The following is a 21,020-nucleotide window of genomic DNA, read 5'->3' on the forward strand; positions in this document are numbered from 1 at the left end:
GTGAAAAACAAATGCGACTATCATTTTGTATTTCAGTTGGAAGTGTATACATATGGGACAAATTTTCTGAAAAAAAAATATTTATTTTTGAAAATAAATTATTTCATCTTTAATTTTTAAAATATATTTTTTTAAAGTTTGAAGCAAGTTTGTCCATAACAACGGCAAAGTTACTAATTATTATGAAGTTATCTAATTTATTTTTTTATTTTAAATTTATTTTATTTTTATAATTTTAATTTTGAATAAAATTGTTGATAGCACATATATAGCAAATAATACATTAAAAATATTAAATTTATAATTATATAGACTTAATTAATTAAAATTTTGAAATTTATTATTTAGAATGATTTAGTAGAAAATATAAAGATAATCATTTAAAATTAATTATTCAAAAATATAAGAATAAGTGATTTAGACATTATTATAAAAGTTAATTAGATTTAGTTGCTTGTTGATAGTTATTCTGTAGAATATTAAGGATTTTTGAATTATGTAGGTATAAAAATTATTGTTATTAATTTTGTACTTATTTGATTTTAAATAATTTGATAGACCAAGAATTAGTAGGGTATGAAAATATGTTGTATAGATTAGATCAGATAGAACATATTGTTGGTAGATTTGGTTAACTGGTATGATGTTTAATTTTTAGTGTTTGATAAGTTTAAATAAATGTATATTATTTTAAACATATTTGACAAAAATGTTAATTATTTTTTAGCTTATTAGGATGTTACGGATGGTCGAAATTTAGTGATCAGACCCGATGAACGTATCAGAAAATGTTTTCAATAGACTAGTTTCGATCATGTGGTATACATGGTTGAGAGGAATCATAATTGGCCTTTGATATTCGCGTTGGTGGAGAAATGACGGCTAGAGTTCCACATATTTCACATGCTATGTGATGAGATAATGATCACCCTACAAGACATGTCATATCAAATGGGTCTGAATGTTGATAGAGACCCACTTAGTAGTTGCGTTGATGGTTGAGAGTAGTACTATGAGGAGCGTTCTACAGAAGAGCTATGGCAACAATTATTAGGACATGTACCAAATCTAAACTACAGATAGAACTGGAATAAGTGGACCGTCAACTTGTCGTGGTTCAGAGACATGGTTTGTGGGAAGTTAGTTGAGGATGCGTTAGATGAGCGGCTATTGTAATATTTTTGTGGATTCATTATACAAATCTTAGGAGCGAAAACATGCTATTTTCAGTTGCATCTGACTTTCAGTTTGCTGTTTCAGTGGATGAACTTCATAAAAATATTGAAGTTTGCCGTTACAGTGGATAAACTTTACAATCATTAGCAAGTTTGTCCTTGCAATAGAAAAACTTGTTTATATATATATATATATATATATATATTCTATGAAATAATTTGTTTAGGAAAATAAATAATCGATTATTAATTTTAATTATTATTTAGTTATTAATATTTAAACGTATATGATAAAATATATTATTGAATTATTAAATTAAAAAAATTAAATTACTAATTAATTAATAATAAAAAATAATAAATTTTAATAATTATTTAATATTTTTTAATAAAAAATAGACATAAAATTAATTTTTAATTTTTCTTTTCTTCTCTTGATAAAAAAATTGACCTTAGTGAAGCTCAAGAGTCAACACTTTTTTCCTAAATATTAAACAAAAATTATGATAGAAGAAGAAGATAATAAATCAAACAAGGGTGGAATTAGTTATTTTAGCGGCCTCTGTAAAAATTTTTAATAGTATAAAATTAAATTAAATTCTATTAAAAATTAAATTTTAATCAAAATTAAATTGAATTCTAATATTTAAAATAAATTAATAAAATTATAGAATTTAATTAAATTTCAGTAATTAGAATGTTTACTAAATGAATTTAAATTTTATAAAGGATAATTATTTTATTCTTTATTAATATAACATTATATTTAAATAATAAATATACTTATTTATTAAATTATATGAAATAATTAAAAAATTTATATTTTTAACTAAATTTTATTCAAACTAAAATTTGTTTACCTCTTTTAAAAAATAAAAATTAGATTAATCTAAAATATTAAACTTAAAAAATATTATTATTAATTAAAAGAATTAAATAATTTTTTATGGTTAATTCTAACAATAAACCAACAGCAAAAAAATAAATATGAACCATTAAGAACAAACTTATTAAGTGGTTTAATGGCATAGCAAGTAAAAAAAATAGTTACTAATAAAAATTATAGCAACTAATTAATGTCATTAAAATGAGATAAAATTATTCTACTTTTGCTAGTATCATGACTGACACAACTTAACTTAAAATATTTAGACATAATAGACTAACAAACGTTTAGTGTTACTAATCTAAATTAAACACATAAAATTTATACATATGAATATTTTTTTAAATCTACATAGTAGATCTTTTAAAAAAAATAAGTATATATTATATTAAGTGAGTTGAAGGAGAAGGGAAGGAAAAGAAAAGGATGAAGGTGGTAAGAGAAGAGAAATTGTATGTTGAAAGGTGGGAGGCGTTGAAAGAAAGTAAATAAGAAAAGTTAAGAAAAAGTAATTAGATTATAAGGATATTTTAGACATTTGAAGTTTTGAGTGAAATTCCAATAGAATAGAATTTCAAATTGGACCTATTTTGGTTGGAATCTATGAAGTACAGACACTTTGCTGAGTTGTCGTGTCTACGTGTCGGACACATTTTGGACACGACACTCGTCCGACACGTGTCTCTGTTGTGTCCAACTGTCTTAAGAAAAAATAAAAAAATTTTCTCCAGACACACTTGGATACACCTAAATATCATCACGTGTCAGCGTGTCCAACATTATTATTAACATGTATTATTGAAATAAATTTAGAAATAGTATATATTATTATTTATTAAAGCAAAAAAATATTTTAAATACTTTATATAATTAAAATAAGACTTTTAAAATACTAGAAAATTAATTTATATTTTATATATATGGGTGTCCCCATGTCTTATAAGATTTTAAAATTTGTGTGCTGGCGTATCCTGTGTCGTGACGTGTCCTATGTTCGTGCATCATAGATTGGAATTGATTTTGAAAGAAAACAATAAAATTGACTTGAATTCCATCTAAACTAATTTAATTATTTTTGTTTCAAACATTGGAATTGAATTCAATTACCATAAAAATTGAATTTTAAAGGAGTTTTCAAACAGCTTGTAAAGAAGAGACTAATTTTTCAAACACCTTGTAAAGAAGGACAAACATGAAAAATAAAATTTAAAAGTAAAAGAAAATAAAATTAAAAGAGGATAAATTAAAAATTATAGGTAAATCATAGAATTAATACTTAAAATGGCTCCTAAAATTTGACTTTCGATACAATTTAGCCCTCAAACTTTTAATTGACTCTAATTGTACTCCGAAATTTTGACCTGTGTCTCAATTTGGTCCTTCCGTCGTTTTTCGTTACCAGAAAGCTGACTTAGCAATTTTAATTAACACTTGGCACCTAACGGTTAGATGACGTTGCCAAATTCTTCAAGGCACCAATTTAACCCATCACAATTTGAACATAAAACCTAGCAGCCCAAATTTTCTCAAATCATAGTAGTCTCTTCAAGAATTGAGAAGGATGTTGGGGAGCAGCAGCCATGACTCAGGTAGTTCTAGTAGAGCTTGTTCACATGGTGGCTGGGTGTAGGACACACACCGTGATAGAGGTGGGAAGGTTCTGCATTGGTGCGGTTGTGGATTGCGTCCTATTCTTCGGTGGTGTAGGACGGATTCCAATCTAGAGAGACCATTTTATGGATGTCTAACTATAATGTGAGTTGGTTGAATTGTTACAACTTGATTTTGTGTCTTATTTATCAAATTATTCTTGGTTTTGTAGTTGTTCTTCCTCTCAATTTTTTTTGGGTTTTTGGTGTTGCAGACTCCCAATAAGAGATGGTGTGATTTTTTTAAATGGACAAATGTTGAAGAAGAAGAAGAAGCCATAGTTGGGAGAAATAAAATTCCAGTTAGTGAAGATCATTGAAAAATATCTCTGGGATGGAAAATTAGTGCAGTTGAAGCTGAAATTAGAATATTAAGAATGTGGAATATTATGTTGTCTGTGTTTGTCATTATTTCAGAATTTATGATTGTAGCTTATAGATTAGGTGGGATGAAATATATGTAAATGTGATATCAATTATGTGAATAAAATATTATTATATATTTGATTTTTTTTTTTTCATAGACCTGAAAGTTGATGACAAAATAAAAATGGAATTTTACACTCTCTTAGATAATGATGTATCCTGTGAAAGTTGTTTAAAAATGAGATTATATAAAAGAGATATAAAATTTTACAAAATAAGTTATAAAAAAAAAATAAAAGATAGTCATTCATTTAGTAATTTATAGTGATTAATCATTGTCATCAGTGATAAGCAGCATTAACAATAGCAGTATCTGTAACATACCACAATACTCTACATAACACAGTTTTAAAATATCCTAATCCAAAATCAAATACTCTACGTAATAGAGTCTCAAAATATCAAAAGAACATAGTTTGAAAAGGCTCTCTACGAAATATATCCTACACAAGTTCTTTCAGTCAACATTGCAAATCATATTTTATTTTGTTGGTGGTGGTTTGAAACCTGGGGTGGGGACAAATTTTATAAACTCTGCCAAGCGTGCAACTGTCTCAAAACTTGCTCCTTGCATTGGATCCATCTTGAAAGTTATTTTTCTCTTAGATTATAGCTTCACAGGCCTTGTCACCTGTTTTGGAGGTGGAGGTGGGTCTGATGGAGGGACCTAGTAAAATTTTTAACAGAATTAAAAACTAATACAACTTAATAAAAATCAATCAATATATAATCAAATAGTATCAACCAATTATATCCAATCAACATTTAATCGTGTATTATAAACCAATACAAACTAGTCAACAGTTAATCAAATATTAGAAACAAATCACTACATGTTCTTGATTTTCTGACTGTGAATAAGTTGGTTGGGTGAGTACAATCTCTGAAGTTTGTGCATCATCAACAGCTTGAAGTGGTGCTATTGAAGCATTTGCATTAATCTCACCAGTTTGTGTGTCAGCAGTAGCAGCATTTGCTGGGTCTGTAGTCTCTCCAGCCTTGGAACCTTTTTCTTTTGCAATAATAGCTGCTGCTGCATTAGTAAGGGCTCTAGCAAGGTCATTAGCCTTTTTGTGAGCGCAATTCCTCTTTGTATGTCCTCTCGTACTATAGTAAGTACATGTGAATTTCTTGTATTGCCTCTTCAACTTGGTTGAAGTTTTTGATTTCTTAACACTAGAGGACTCTTCATCAGCGTCCTTCCTTCTTTTTTTGGTTATTGGCCCAGACTTTCTCCTCATTTTGGGTGCATGAGACCTATTGTATTGACTTCTTTCCCAAAGATCCTACTTTGATATTGGATTGAAAGATTGTCTGTAGGTATCTTTATAGGCTTTCATGGTCAGCCAATGATGACAAAAATCCTCCGAATTTTGATTAATCTTAGAGATGGCTACACATGCATGGACACACGGCATGTCTACAAAGACAAATATTATGAAATAGTACTAAAAATTATATTTAATCAAATGGTATAAATAAATAGAGACATATCACTAGTTAAACAAATAACAACACTTAATTAAATACAAACCAATCACTATCTATTGCAAAATCTATTTAATCAAATGGTATAAATAAATAGAGACCAATCACTAGAGACTAATCACTAGTTGAACAAATAACAACACTTAATTAAATACAAATCAGTCACTATCTATTTCAAAATCTATTTATTCAAATGGTATAAATAAATAGAGACCAATCACTAGAGACTAATCACTTGTTAAACAAATAACAACACTTAATTAAATACAAACCAGTCATTATTTATTCCAAAATCTGTTTATTCAAATGATATAAACAAATAGAAATCACTAGTTAATAACAACTTTATTACCTGTTATTTGTCAAAATCTACAAGTACAGATAATTTTTTCTAAGTCAATAGCCATGTTGGTAGGCCAACCGTGGATCTCAAATCTTTGATACCCTTCACTTCCACTCTAAATCGGTGTCCATTTTTTAGACTTTTTTTCGAATTTTCTGTAATCTACTGTGTTGTATTAGTGGGAGTTTACCAACATGGTGGGATAACTTGACCTTATTTTTTGCAATCGACCGCATCACAAACATCCGAACCTTCTCTAACAGGATGATTATTTGCTTAGCTCTGTATTTCTTGATCCTCGAGTTAAAAACCTCGCAAGCATTGTTATAAATGTTGTCAATTTTTTTTATCATGTTGGAAATATGCCCTTTTTCATGCTTCTCTAGGTCACTTATCCAGGTATGCCCATGCTTGCTTGTTATGTCTCTTTAATCTATCCATCTTTTGATCAAAATTATGATGAGTTATTTTTCTAGCACACTCCCATAATAGTCTTCTATACTCCTATTCTTTCCACTATTTGTTAAAATTCTTCCATAGATGCCAGACACAGAATCTATAGTGTACATTGGACATGAGCTCCTTTACTGCTAAAGCCAAATCCTAAACCAGTCACACATGCAAATTTTATTATTTTGCCTCAAATAGACCCCACAAATAACTTAAATGACCTCAATTAGACCCTACAATTAACTTAAATAAACTCAAATCAACCACCTAAATATTTTAACTGTACTAATAACAGTCCTCGCAACAAACATCAATAAAACATATAAATACATTTATTCATTTACTTTCTGCATGTCTGACATAAAAGTCCATTTGTTAGCCATGTAGTCACCCAAATCATCAAGCAGTTGGTCCAAAAATCACCTCAAATTCTCTTTATTCTCGACATGAACAATTTTCCACACAATTGGATATATATGGTTGTTGGCATCCTAAGCCACTGTTGAGAGTATTTGTCCCCCCAAATGGAGTCTTCAAGAAGGCTTTGTCGAGTCCGATCAGTGGGCAGTAGCCAGCCTTAAAACCCCTCTTACATCCATCTAGGCATACATACATTTTTTTAAATATAGGATCCTCTTTTTGAAGATATGTACCAATCTTTACTGTTGAACCTGAATTACTCTTAAGTAGAGTCTCTGCATAGTCTCTAACCAAACCATACTGAGTAGTTGCATCACCCTAAACAATATTTCTTGCATCTATTAAAGCTCTGGTGAGTGATGATTTGTTTAGGTCCAGATCACACCTTCTCCTGAAATATGCTTTAGCCTGGTTGTGCTTTAAGCTCGGATACCTCCTCAATTTCTTAACCAACTTGCCAGCAAGCCATCTTCTGTTGGCAGCCCTATTTTTGTTCATCCTAGGACATAATGACATATGTGTTCATTATTAAAGATTTTCAACTACTAGCATGTCTCCTCAGAATCTCTGGATGCATAAGCAACCCATGGACATCTAATCATATCCTCATCTTCTCCGGCTATCCACTTGCATACAGCTCTCATTCCTTCTATATTTAATCTCCCTACCCTCTTAAATAGTGAATTTCCTCATAGCATCCATAAATTCATTCTTGTTATTGAACTTCATTCCAACTTGAAGCTTTAGTTCACCAAATTGGCTACCCTCAGAGAAGATAGGAAACACATCATTAGCATCATCATCACTCCATTCCTCATCTGAGTTTAGGGGGTTTTCAATTCTTCATACTTACAAGAGTTATTTTCATCAGAATCATCGTGAATTGGATCATATGCATCATAAGATTCTTGGTTGTTTCCTCTGTTTCCCAACACTTGCAGCCAGTCTACTTCTTCATCTGAATTCTCCACAACAAGACCATCATCTTCCTCCACTATTTTCTCTTTGCCCTTCTTCCAGGCAGCACCTGGAGCATGCTTCAACTTCAATTCCCCCAACCTTGTCCCAGATTGCCACCTTTAATATCTGATTCAGTGAATCTGTCTTGTGGTCCAAACTTATATAGGATGTCTTCTGTAGATTTGTAGGGGTCATGTGAGTCACTGTCACTGCTATTGCTGTCATTTAGGCCAGTATCCTGTATTTATCCCACCACTTTTTCTTTTAGTCTAGCAAAGAACCTGGTTGTAGTAGGAGTTGATTTGGATGAAGTGCCCTTAGATTTGGATGCTAATTTGGGTGTTAGATTGGGCTTAGATCCTGATTTGGGTGTTAGATTGGGCTTGGATCTGGACTTGGGTATGGGCTTAGTTGTATTCGATGTGCACTTGGGGTTAGGTGCTAGTTTGGATGTGGACTCGGGCTTAGGTGTCTCCTTAGGTGCTAGTTTGTGCTTAGGTGTGGGCTTAAGTGCTAGTTTCGATTGGGGTGTCTCCTTTAATGGGGGGGGGGGTTGGAAGTAGATTGAGGTGGGAGATTGGATGCTGCATTGGAAGGGCCTTCAGTTGTGGAGTTGATGGGTGATTTGTTATGGGTTGTAGTAAATTCAAGTGGTTCAGGGTTGGTTTCTTCAGAAGGAATGGTTGGTGTATCATTCTTTGGGCTAGGTGTGGTCCCTTTGACATCCTTGTTTATACACCAGTGGCATTAAGTGTTATCTCTATCAACTCAGGTACTTTATCTACCATGGGTTGGGAAACTTCATGCTCATAGTATATGTGCACTCTTTTCTCATTCTTTGTATAGAATCACATCTCTAACAACTCCTTGTCATGACTTAGTGCTCGTAGTCAACTCTTCATAGGTCTACCAGGAACGAGCCACCAATACTCAACCATGTTATCATAACTTATGACCTTATAGTAATCTCTCAATGAAAATACATCTAGTAAATTCTCATCCAACCCAATCAACTCATCAATGTGATCATTGTCATAAACCAAACTGTCATTTGGTTTGGTGACAAAATTATCTCCATGATGATACACAATTATTATACCATCATCCATCTACAAATAAGATTAAAAAAGAGACAATGGTTAAAAACAACATTAAGTTCAATATATTGAAAATAGTAATTCAGATTACAAGCAATTCAAGTGGGGCTTAGTTCCGATATATTGAATAAGTTAATCAATCAAAAGTGTTCTGACAGCTATTAAAAAAAAGAGGTGTTAAAACTTGAATTTTAAAGTAGAGTATTTTGTTAAAGGTGTCTAGTTTAAATCCAATATGTCTCATGCAATCCTTTCTCATTCCAACACAAATTAATTCTACCAAGACTATGTTTCTACAATACTAAGAACTCTCATTACTGATTTCACCAGGTTTATGTGATGTACATCTTCTACATTGTTCTAATAATTTAAAAGATTCAGTTGATCACAACAACATACATACAAAAAAAAATTAAACTCTAGCATACAGGAATCATACCATCACTAACAACTATAATAAACTAATGTCCCTCAAAGATTCACTGATGAAGTAGAGCAAAAAAAAGTAAAAAAACAAACTTCAACCAACATTTTGCAAAAAATAAAGCATTGTATTTTGAGAGCAACTATTTTGTTACTAACCTGTTTTTGAAGAAGTGGTGATTCCCAGGTACTTCGTCTTAACAATGGGGGCGAAACAAGTAAAGTTATAGCGACAACCATGGTTCTTCTTTGAGGGTATGTATACGAGAGGAGTTGGAGGAGGAAGAAGAAAGGTCAATTGGGGTTTTACTTTTGAAGTGGTTAACGTTTGGGTTTTTGTTTAATCCCCTCCTCATGTCACACGATATCGTTTCTCAATATTTTCGGCTCCAAAAGTTAAACGACGTCATTTAGACAATGCCAGGTGTTAATTAAAATTGTTAGGGCAGCTTTTCGATGACGAAAAACGACCGAAGGGCCAAATTAAGGCACGGATTAAAATTTTGGAGTTCAATTAGAGTCACTTGAAAGTTTGAGGACTAAATTGAGTCAGCAATCAAATTTTATGGGTCATTTTGAGTATTAACTCGTGAATCATATTTTGACAAATTTGACTTGAATTCTTATGAATTCTTAAGACACTAAAAAATTTGTATTTTTATTCTCAAACATATGCTAACTAGACATTTTAATCTACATATAGTTACTTTCATAAAAATACTTGTAATATTTTTATATAAAAATATTATAAAGATATAAACATATATTATTGTTTTGCTTGATTTTGGTTTATTTTTGAAACAAAGGATCAATCAAGCTTGTATCCAAAATTTTAATTTAAGGAGTAGATACGATTCCTTTTAAAGAAGTGAGCTTGACCTGAGATTTATCGATTATAGTATAGAAACTAACTTTACAAATGATAAAATTATGTGAATACAAATGAATCAAAACTTCATATCAAAAGAAATTTGAAAAATGCCATCAAAACATTCTTAAATAAAGATGTAAATAAATGAATAAAAATGGACAAAAAAAAACTAGTAAACAAAGAAAGAAACTAAAAACAAGACAAAAATAAAGATAAACAAATGGAAATTAGGCAATGCTTGAAAGAAAATAATAAAATAAATTAACTTTAAATACTCACATGCACACTCCATGAATTTTCTTTGCGTTGGTGCGACTAGAAATTTGCAGAAATTTAGTGTAATTTGAAGTGTTGAATGGAAGTCCCATTAAAATTCTTTGACTCTTCTATTTATAGAGAAGAATTTTGTATTGTAATGAGTAGTTATTGATCTCTTATCAATGTTCTTGTTTTACTTACTCTCCAAGTTTAACTACCCAAGTTCTTACCATATCTTGATGGTAAAATAATAGTCCCCACGTTCATCTCCATTTAAGAGTCACATCTATTTCCTATATGTTATTTGTACTTTCCTAGATTGACCTAAAATCATAGTTATCAAACCCGGCACGACCTGGCCGGTTCGACCGGAAACCCGGTCACCCGGTTACCTGACCGGGTCGAGCCACTCGTTGAACCGTCTATGCAACAGATCTGGTCGAACCCGATTTGACCCGACGGGTTTAATGCAAACCCGGTGACCCGGCGGTTAATCCAAGCCGGTCCGGGTCATGTTTATTAATTTTTTTTATTTTTTTCCCCTGAAACGATGTCGTTTCAGTTTCAGACCCACCCCACCCCCCTTTTTCAGTGAAATGAACCCTAACTTCCAAAGCCAACCTCGTGCCTTCGTCTCTCTGTCTTTGCTCTCTCAAGCTTGGCGTCGGCAACGGACAGCCTCTCACTCTCACCTTGTCCCTCTCACGAGCTCGGCGCCGGCATCCCCTCACCCTCACCTTGTCTCTCCCCTCGTCGCCAGTTCGTCACTCTCAGCCTCTGGGTATCTCACCGCGTCATGCTCTCGTTCTCTCACTGCGAGTCCGTGACCCTGTGTTTGCTTCGTCGGGTGGTGGTGGTCGTCGTCTTCTCAACTAGGTGAGCTCCAATTTTCGACCCTGTTCTTTCTCTAGTTTAATGTTGATTTCGGTGAATCTGGTGGTTGTTAAATGTGGTTGTTGCTGTTTTATTCAGTTTTTAGAGTTGATGTTGCTGTTATTTCTCTAGTTCGATGCTAATTTTGGTGAACCTAAGCAAATTTTATAGTTGTTGCTGTTCTTTCTGTTTGTTGAATGTTGGATTTTTAGAGTTGTTGTTGCTATTCTTTCTCTGATTCGATGTTAATTTTGGTGAACATGAGCAAATTTTAGAGGAGTTATTGTTCTTTACTTCTTTCTATTTGTTGAATATTGGTTTTTTAGAGTTGTTGTTGCTGTTCTTTATGTTCTTTCTCTGATTTGATGTAAATTTTATTTAGAATTATTGTTGAATCTGGTAGTTACTACTGCTGTATTTGGTCTTTTAGAGTTGATGTTGAACTTGAGAAAATTTTAGTGAATTTTGGTTGAATAGTTAAATTTGTTATTTTTTATGGTACTTAAATGTATACATGGTTAGTTGCATATGAAAAAACAAGTGTTGATTTAATGGTCCTAAGCATTTTCCTGTCATAGGTGAGTTAACTGCTTTGACGAGGTTCTAATGGAGTTCACTTTCTATTTTTCTTTCTTTCAGCAGAAGACATTGGATCATTTTCCTGAAAAACTTAGGTTGTCTGGATAGAGGCACATAATAATTTTAAGAATATGCGTGATAGTTTGCTTTTACTTTAGGATTAAGTCAGTTTGCTGTTAACTGGTAATGCTATTTCCAGGACGGGTACGTGCCATACCATTCTGCGAGAATTGAGACGTGCCTGGCTGCCTCACATGACACTTAAAGGAAGGGGATTGTGTTCATGGAAATGCTGAATAATTGTTTGGAACAGATCTACACCAATCCCTCACATGTCATAAATATTGCATAAGGTTGTGGTAGATTTTTAATTGAAAAGATATTTGTATTTAGAGATTAATTTATTATCTTTTTTGGATCATTAGTTATGTTTAATATTGAATTATTAATGTTTGTAAAGACTTATATTTTAAATTTTAAGACATCATTTTAAATTATTTATAAAATTTTATTTTTTTTAGTTATGACCGGGTTAACCGGGTGAATCAGTGACCCACCGGTTGAACCAGTGACCCAGTGACCCGGTCATATGACCGGGTTGATTACCGGTTCGGTTTTGATAACTATGCCTAAAATTCTCCTTTTCGTCTCTAGATAACTCTTGTCGACCAAAACACCTTTGTGTTGTTAACAATTATGTTGCGTCAAACTTTTGTGCTACGTCGAACTTTTGTGCTAACAATTATTTAAATAAATAATTTGATCTATCAAATAAACCACACAATCTAAGCGAGTACTGAGTAGATTGTGGTGCCGCTTCTCATATTTATTCATATCAACATGCAACAAGTAATACATACGCATGCTCAATTTTTATTCTGATTTGTACAGGTGCGTTCGACTTTAAAAATAGAATAAGATAGAATATTGATAATTTAACACCCTACCACACTAAACTTTACGCTTAAGTCGTAAAACAGAGGTGGTGTGGTATTACGACCTCTAAAATAAAATGAGTATATATATAATAGCAGAAGAATTATAATATGCTAGGAGCCTTGAAGAATAGAGGAAATAAAAATCGCGAAATAAAAGCGCAACACTCAAGGTACGAGTTAACTTACGTGCTAAGAAAATCATAATTATTAAACATAAGATAATAGAAATAGAAATAGAGTGCCAAAGAAACAAAATAACAAGCTCCTAACTCAGCCTGCAAAGTCAACACTGGCCGGAGAATATTTACACATATATATATATACATACATATCCCAAAACCCAAAAGTACATATACACAATCCTGCCTCTCCATAAACCTCTAAGAGGATCAAAAAGAACAAATTATGCGGAGAGAAAGCTAGGTACATATATATACATCACTGTACAACAAAATAGCCCAGTAACCACTTCGCTTCAAGGGTCCAGACGCCTAACGAGATGCCTCTCGACCTACATCTGAAAAACAACAACATAGTATGGAATAAAAATCGGAGGTTCTCAGTATGGTAAAGGTGTCACACACATAATATATAAGGTCATGGGAATGCCAGAGGCAATCCTAGAACACCGACACTCAGATTATAGAGCTTAAAGTGTTAAATAGGAGCCATAAAAAGTGGTTTTCTAAAGGCATTTAAACCTAACTTAACTTAACCTTAAATCTAAGTCCCATACTGCTATTCCTCCATACTTCCAACTCCATCACGCATTTTCACAGACAAATAGACAGATAAAGGCAAACACAAGAAGGTTACAATGACTACAGGTAACAAATACACATTTAGCATGGCAAGTACATATAGGCACACCCAATTAAAGCACAAGCAAGTAATTCAAGTAATATGTATATGATGCATGCCTGTCCTATGGCTGATGAGACTCATCTGTCGGTTATCCAGCCAACCCGACAAGTCTGAATTGTCCTTAGACTGTCCCCCCGATGTGCATTCCCAAGAGTCTATGCATAGCTTTTTCTCAAATAATCAATATTGCTCAATGGGGGCAACATTCCCGGGAATTTATATAGTGCCCGGTCACACTTAAGTCGTAGGGTCAACAGAGTATCGAGTTTTCAATCTGGTACACGTGGTGGCAAGCCACGGCACTTGATCCAGGGAATCTCGTATCCCAGATTATTCAAATTCATAAGCCATATAAATAATTCAATTATAATTCATCAATATCCACATCATTCTCAATCGCATCTCATTCATCATTATACGTCAATCATATTCAATCCTTATCCTTCATTATCACACCTCTCATTTCGTCCATCAATAGTTCCAATTCAAAACATAATTCATTTTTTTCTAAATGAATCAAACTTAAAAAATGCTCATTTTCTTAATAACTCTAAATCAAACCATATAACCTTTGAATCTAAATCTTTTTAAATAATCATATAAACAAAATCTCTAATTTTTATAAAATTTCGGCAGCATCTCCTCTAAAACTTGGACTTTGCCACCCTTTTCGGGTCCAAACCTGCTTTCTTTTCAATTCAACATACCCTTCCTCATCATCATAATAGTCACCACAATAAATCTACCTCAGATCAACAATTATACTCTTACAATATTCAAATCCAACAACCAAAATTCAACTAAGGATCATAGTTCACTAATCCTAGGCTTCTAACACAAAATACCTCATTATCACAACAACCTCTACAATAATTATACCTCAAATCAATAATTCACCAAATCATTAGTTAATCAACAAGCACCAAATCAACCATGTTCATCAACAATAACATTCAACCATAATTATCTCCAAATTAACATAACAACATTCACCATCCAAAATTAATAACTAATTATCCAATAAACTTCAACCAAATATATTCATCGACAAATTACTAAACATTAAACATACACCTGCATTCCAACTTATCCTATGGTCATCTAGCCTAAGTTTTCACAGAACATTATATATTAAATGCAAGAAACCTAAACCATACCTTAGCCAATTTCTAAGTATTATTCCAAGACAATTTTTCTAAAAGAACACAGCCCTCAAAACCTCAACTAATTCGCTTCCTCCAAGTTCCAGTATTCACAATTTCAAGCTCCAATTATTTATTCACAACCTAATACACATTCATAACACACACACACACACACACACACACACACACACACATATATATATATATATATCCAATTTAATACTCAAACCTCAAATCCAATAAAAATAAAATAGAATTATCGTATCCTCACCTTACCCAAGCTTCACATAAGCAAGAGTGGACGTTTTTCTCAAGCTAATTGGATCCTAAAACATCAAAAATTAAAGAAATTCAATATTCCTTCTCAAATTTGAAAATTGGGGGAAATGAAGGCTGAGTGTAAAATAACATGTTACCTATGAAATTGTTCTGGTAAAAATGTAGAGCTCGACGCGGTGAACGCGTGGCCGCAAACGGTGCGGCAATCGGAGCTCGGACGGAGAAGTTATGGGATTTAGAAAGTAACGTAAGGGTTAGGAGCTTTTCTCGTTTCTCCTCTCCCTAGAAGCTGAAAGCTTCGTTGTTTCAAAAATGGGAAGAAGACAAAGGTTGGGTTCATTTAAAAGGGCTGGTCTGGTTGGACTGACAGCCCGGTTTGGGTCCGGTTCAACCAGTTCGGTTTTTCGGTCTAATTTTGGACCGTTTTCTTCGAAATTAGTGTCAAAATTCTCGTTTCGATGAGCTCTACCCTAATTTAATATAATATTCACATTTCTAATCCTCCTTATTAAAAACTAATTTATTGACTAATTATCTACTAATTTAACCGGGGTTTACAGATAATACAATACAAAAGATAGAAATATAAAAATTAATATTTCTATATTTTATTTAATGATAAACTGAATATAAAATAGAACAAATAATAAAAAGTTTAATTTATTTACATTTTTTCTTTCACGTAAAATTTAGAAAAAAATAGAATAGTAAAAAATATAATTATAAAATATTAATAGTGACAATAAAAAGAAAAAGAATAAAGTATCATTTTTGTCCCTAACATTTGAGGTAAGTCCTATTTGTGTCTATAACATTTAAATCGTCCTATTTGTGTCTCTAACATTTGAAATTATCTTCAATGTTATCATATCGTCAATTACACTAATGGATCAGCGACAGACTTGCCTAAGTGGACAATAACATTGGTAACTCCAAATGTGAGTATCTATACGTGTATCCCTTCGCACCTAATGTTTCTTTCTTTCGCTATACGAAACATCTCAGTTAGAAGAAAAAAGAATGTAAAGTTCCATTCTCCAAACTCTATGAACCCTACCACCATTTTTCTTCTTCGAACTTTATCTCAGTGAGAGCTTGCATTTTTAAGATATATTGTGGATCAATCTTGTTTGTGAATGAGAGAATTGCTGCGTCTCGATCTTCAAAAGCTATTGAAATCACCCAGAGTCAAACGGTATGTAGAATTTTTTTTCATGTTCATTTTGTACTTAATAATGCATGCTATGAAAAATGGTAACTGTTGATTGATCTTGTTTGAGTTTAAGATATATTTAGTGTGATTACTAATTAGGGCTAATTTGTTTTTTATTTGAATCTGTTAACGATGTTGGATTTTGGAGGTTGTAAACTGTTATGCTTAGCTTACTCATTTATTCCCTTTCTCTAATGATGGTTGATACATCCAACAGGGGTTTAGCTGAAGACATGAGTTATTTTAGCGTGAAAGTTTTTCATCAAGGAAGATTTGGTCTTGAAGGAGGGCTTCTGAGGTATTTGGGTAGAGAGAGTACTATTGTGGACTATTATAATGAGGATGAGTGGAGCCTAATCGAGGTGTATGAAATAGTCAGCAAACAAGATTATTTGAAGAATGGCATTGCTGTCATGTGGTATAAATCATTAAAGGTTGGGACAGAGAAAAGTTTGAGGATGTTGAGAAATAACAAGGATGCAATGGACATGGCAAATATTGGTGTGAAGGAGGATATGGTTGAGCTTTATGTTGTTCACTAGACAAGTGAAGTCCAAGAAATAGAGAGGATGTCACTTGTGTAGGAATACTCCAACAACAAAAATAGATGATATAGTTGGACCTGGCCTAGTTGTTATGTATAAAGGCCATGCTGTTGGGCCTAGCTTAGATAGGACAATGCTGGATCAAGTAAAGTGCAACATGCTGAGTCAAAAAGTAAAGAATCATATGAGAAAGTTAATGGTACTATTGAGTCTGATGTGAGAAAGTTGATGGTACTATTGGTCAAAGAGTGCAACATCTATTAACTTTTTTTATTGACTGATTTAAAGTTATATTAATAATACATATCAATGGTGCACAGGAAAAGAATGTGGTTGGATCTACTTCAAAGGGCACATCAAGGAGAGTAGAACTACTTTAAGACTTACTTCAAAAGTTGCGTCTTATAAAGGATCTCAACAAGGCAGCAACAAGGTGGGGAATAAAAAAGGGCCAACTACACATCCAAAGAAAAAGTCACCTATGAATACTATGAGTACCAGCAGTCACAAACTATGCCTAGGGTGCAACTATACCTAGGGTGCTGCCAAGTCCAATGAAGATAGTGACCTTCTCTCAATTCATGGCCAAAACATCTCCCAAAGCATGGAAGAAAATGGAGTAAAGCTACTAGTTCAGTTACATTATTCTGCAGATTGGATGCCTTTTGCTTTTTGTTTTGAATCACAAATTAGGTTTCTTGATTTAAGTCTTTTATTGGTGAAGCTACTACTTCATATACAATATTATGCAGAGTAAATGGTCAAATTTGTCCTTGAAAAATCACTCATTTTTTAAATTGGTCCTCAAAATTTTTTTAATTAAATTCATCCTTCAAAGATTGTAAGTTAATTATGTTGGTCCTTCCATCACTTTCTTTGTTGATAGTGTCAAAATTTACTAATGTGGTACCACAACACACACTTAGGAGTATTAATTGACTATTAACATAATAAGTTTATGAAATTAGATTAAATCAAAATCTAATTGACATTGGAATCCCTTAATTTGGGAGTTAATTTGATCCGATTTCATAAACTAATCATATTAATAGTCAATTAAGATTACTAGGTGTGTGTTGTGATATTACTTAACATACCACATCAATAAACTCTAACACCGTTAGTAATGGAAATGATGAAAGGACTAATATGACTAATTTAAAATCTTTAAAGGACGAATTTGATTAAAAAATCTTTCAGAGATTAATTTGGAGAATGAATGATCTTTCAAGAACTAATTTGATCATTTACTCAATGTATTTGGCTAAGACCTTAATGCCACAATCCTAATCAGATTATTGTATTTGTACTTGTTTTTGAATTGTTGCAACATTATGCTTAATGAGCAAAGTATTATGTTATGTTCTATTACAGAACTGTTGTCATTTTTCTATATGTCAAAATAATTATAAAACTAATGTATTGCAAAGATATAAATTGAAGGCACAAATTACACTTAACCATTGATGAACTAGATGAACCATTTCCAATTTACCTTTTAAAAACTAGATGAACCATTTCCAATTTGCCTTTTAAAGTTGTGACTTTTCTTTTCATTTTTGCAACTCTTGGGTCATCTCTAACTATGCCCAAACAAAGTACCCACGTTTTATCCCAATCTAATCCAAAAAAAAAAAAGAATACAAGCCAATCACATAAGCAAATATCTTCAAGTTATAACTATCAATAGAAAGACAACATTTTGTACTTACCCCATAATTAACACAGTTTTAGAATCTCTGTCCAAGATTCTCTGCAGTGGATGAAGTTGCAAGCACGAGTTTCTCACCACAATAACATGTTCTCCTTCGACGGGCCTGGTTGTGGCTTCGACCTGCTGGCTACTACTACATGTACCTTGGGAGCCCTGCAAACCCATGGAATTAACAACCAAAAGAAGAGAGGAGAAAATGTAGAAAAGAGATAGAAGTAGGAAAAGGTTTTACAATTTAGGATTCTCTATCCTTTTTAACTATTTGTTTTTATTATATATTTATTTTTTTCAGAATATTCACTAGCGATAAGAAGGGGGTGGTTTGCCATATTGGACACTAGCGTCCATGTAGCAAGTTCATCACAGTTCATTAGTGTAATTGACGGTAGAATAATATTAAAGACATTTTCAAATGTTAAGGATATAAATAGGACAATTTAAACATTAGGGACACAAATAAAACTTATCTCAAATGTCAAGGACAAAAATGATATTTTACATAAAAAAGATAAAAAAAAATAAGTTATGTCTCTATGTCTTTGTATCTTTCATAATAAGAAGGATATAATATACATTAATTCAGTGTCTTAAAACACAATATTTTTGTCCATATTTTATCAATTAAATATAATTATATATCTTTGTATTTATATTTCGGTGTCTTGTATTTATAAACAAACACAGTTTCATATTGTGTGGATGGATACATTAAAGTCAATAATATCAACAAAACAGTAACAATCATATTTATTTATTAATTTCTAGTTTAGTCGCATACATTTAGGCTTAGTTTAGTAAAATTTTTTGAAGAAATAAATTAAAAATTTTTCAAAAATACAAGCACTTCGCTTTGTATTTGGTAAATTAAAAAGCTCATGTGCTTCTATGGTGCGCAGAAATTGTGATTACACTTTGATTATGTAAAATTCATCGCTCTTTCTTTTCCTGGTAATGGCGCCAAAAATATGATGCCAATACCATGGTTCACAACTTCGCACAACTAACCAGCAAGTGCACTGGGTCGTCCAAGTAATACCTTACGTGAGTAAGGGTCGAATCCCACGGAGATTGTTGGTATGAAGCAAGCTATGGTCACCTTGTAAATCTCAGTCAGGCAGATATAAAATAGTAATGGGGTTTTCGAAAATAATTAATAAAATAGGAATAGAAATACTTATTTAAATCATTGGTGAGAATTTCAGATAAGCGAATAGAGATGCTTTCATTCCTCTGAACCTCTGCTTTCCTGCTATCTTCATCCAATCAGTCTTACTCCTTTCCATGGCTGGCTTTATGTAATGCATCACCATTGTCAATGGCTACTTTCGGTCTTCTCTCGGGAAAATGATCCAAATGCCCTGTCACGGCACGGCTAATCGTCTGGAGGCATCACCCTTGTCAATGGTTACATCCTATCCTCTCAGTGAACATGGTCAACGCACCCTATCACGGCACGGCTATTCATCTGTCGGTTCTCGATCATACTGGAATAGGATTTACTATCCTTTTGCGTCTGTCACTACGCCCAGCAATCGCGAGTTTGAAGCTCGTCACAGTCATTCAATCATTGAATCCTACTCGGAATACCACAGACAAGGTTTAGACTTTCCGGATTCTCTTGAATGCCACCATCAATCTAGCTTATACCACGAAGATTCTGATTAAGAGATCTAAGAGACACTCATTCAATCGAAAGTAGAACGGAAGTGGTTGTCAGGCAAGCGTTCATAGGGAATGATGATGATTGTCACGTTCATCACATTCAAGTTGAAGTGCGAATGAATATCTTAGAAGCAAAATAAGATGAATTGAATAGAAAACAGTAGTACTTTGCATTAATCTTTGAGGAACAGCAGAGCTCCACACCTTAATCTATGGAGTACAGAAACTCTACCGTTAAAAATACATAAGTGAAAGGTCCAGGCATGGCCGAATGGCCAGCCCCTCTGATCTAAGAACCAGGTGTCCAAAGATGATCCAAAGATGTCTAATACGATAGTAAAAGGTCCTATTTATAATAAACTAGTCACTAGGGTTTACAGAAATAAGTAATTGATGCATAAAACCACTTCCGGGGCCCACTTGGTGTGTGCTTGGGCTGAGCTTGAGTGTTGCACGTGTAGAGGTCCTTCTTGGAGTTGAACGCCAGCATTTGTGCCAGTTTGGGCGTTCAACTCTGGTTTTGGATCCTTTTCTGGCGCTGGACGCCAGAATTGGGCAGAGAGCTGGCGTTGAACGCCAGTTTGCGTCGTCTATTCTTGGCCAAAGTATGAACTATTATATATTTCTGGAAAGCCCTGGATGTATACTTTCCAACGCAATTGGAAGCGTGCCATTTCGAGTTCTGTAGCTCCAGAAAATCCACTTTGAGTGTAGGGAGGTCAGAATCCAACAGCATCAGCAGTCCTTCTTCAACCTCTGAAT

This window comes from Arachis hypogaea, chromosome 19 (assembly GCF_003086295.3).
Source record: "Arachis hypogaea cultivar Tifrunner chromosome 19, arahy.Tifrunner.gnm2.J5K5, whole genome shotgun sequence".
Taxonomy (NCBI): Eukaryota; Viridiplantae; Streptophyta; class Magnoliopsida; order Fabales; family Fabaceae; genus Arachis; species Arachis hypogaea.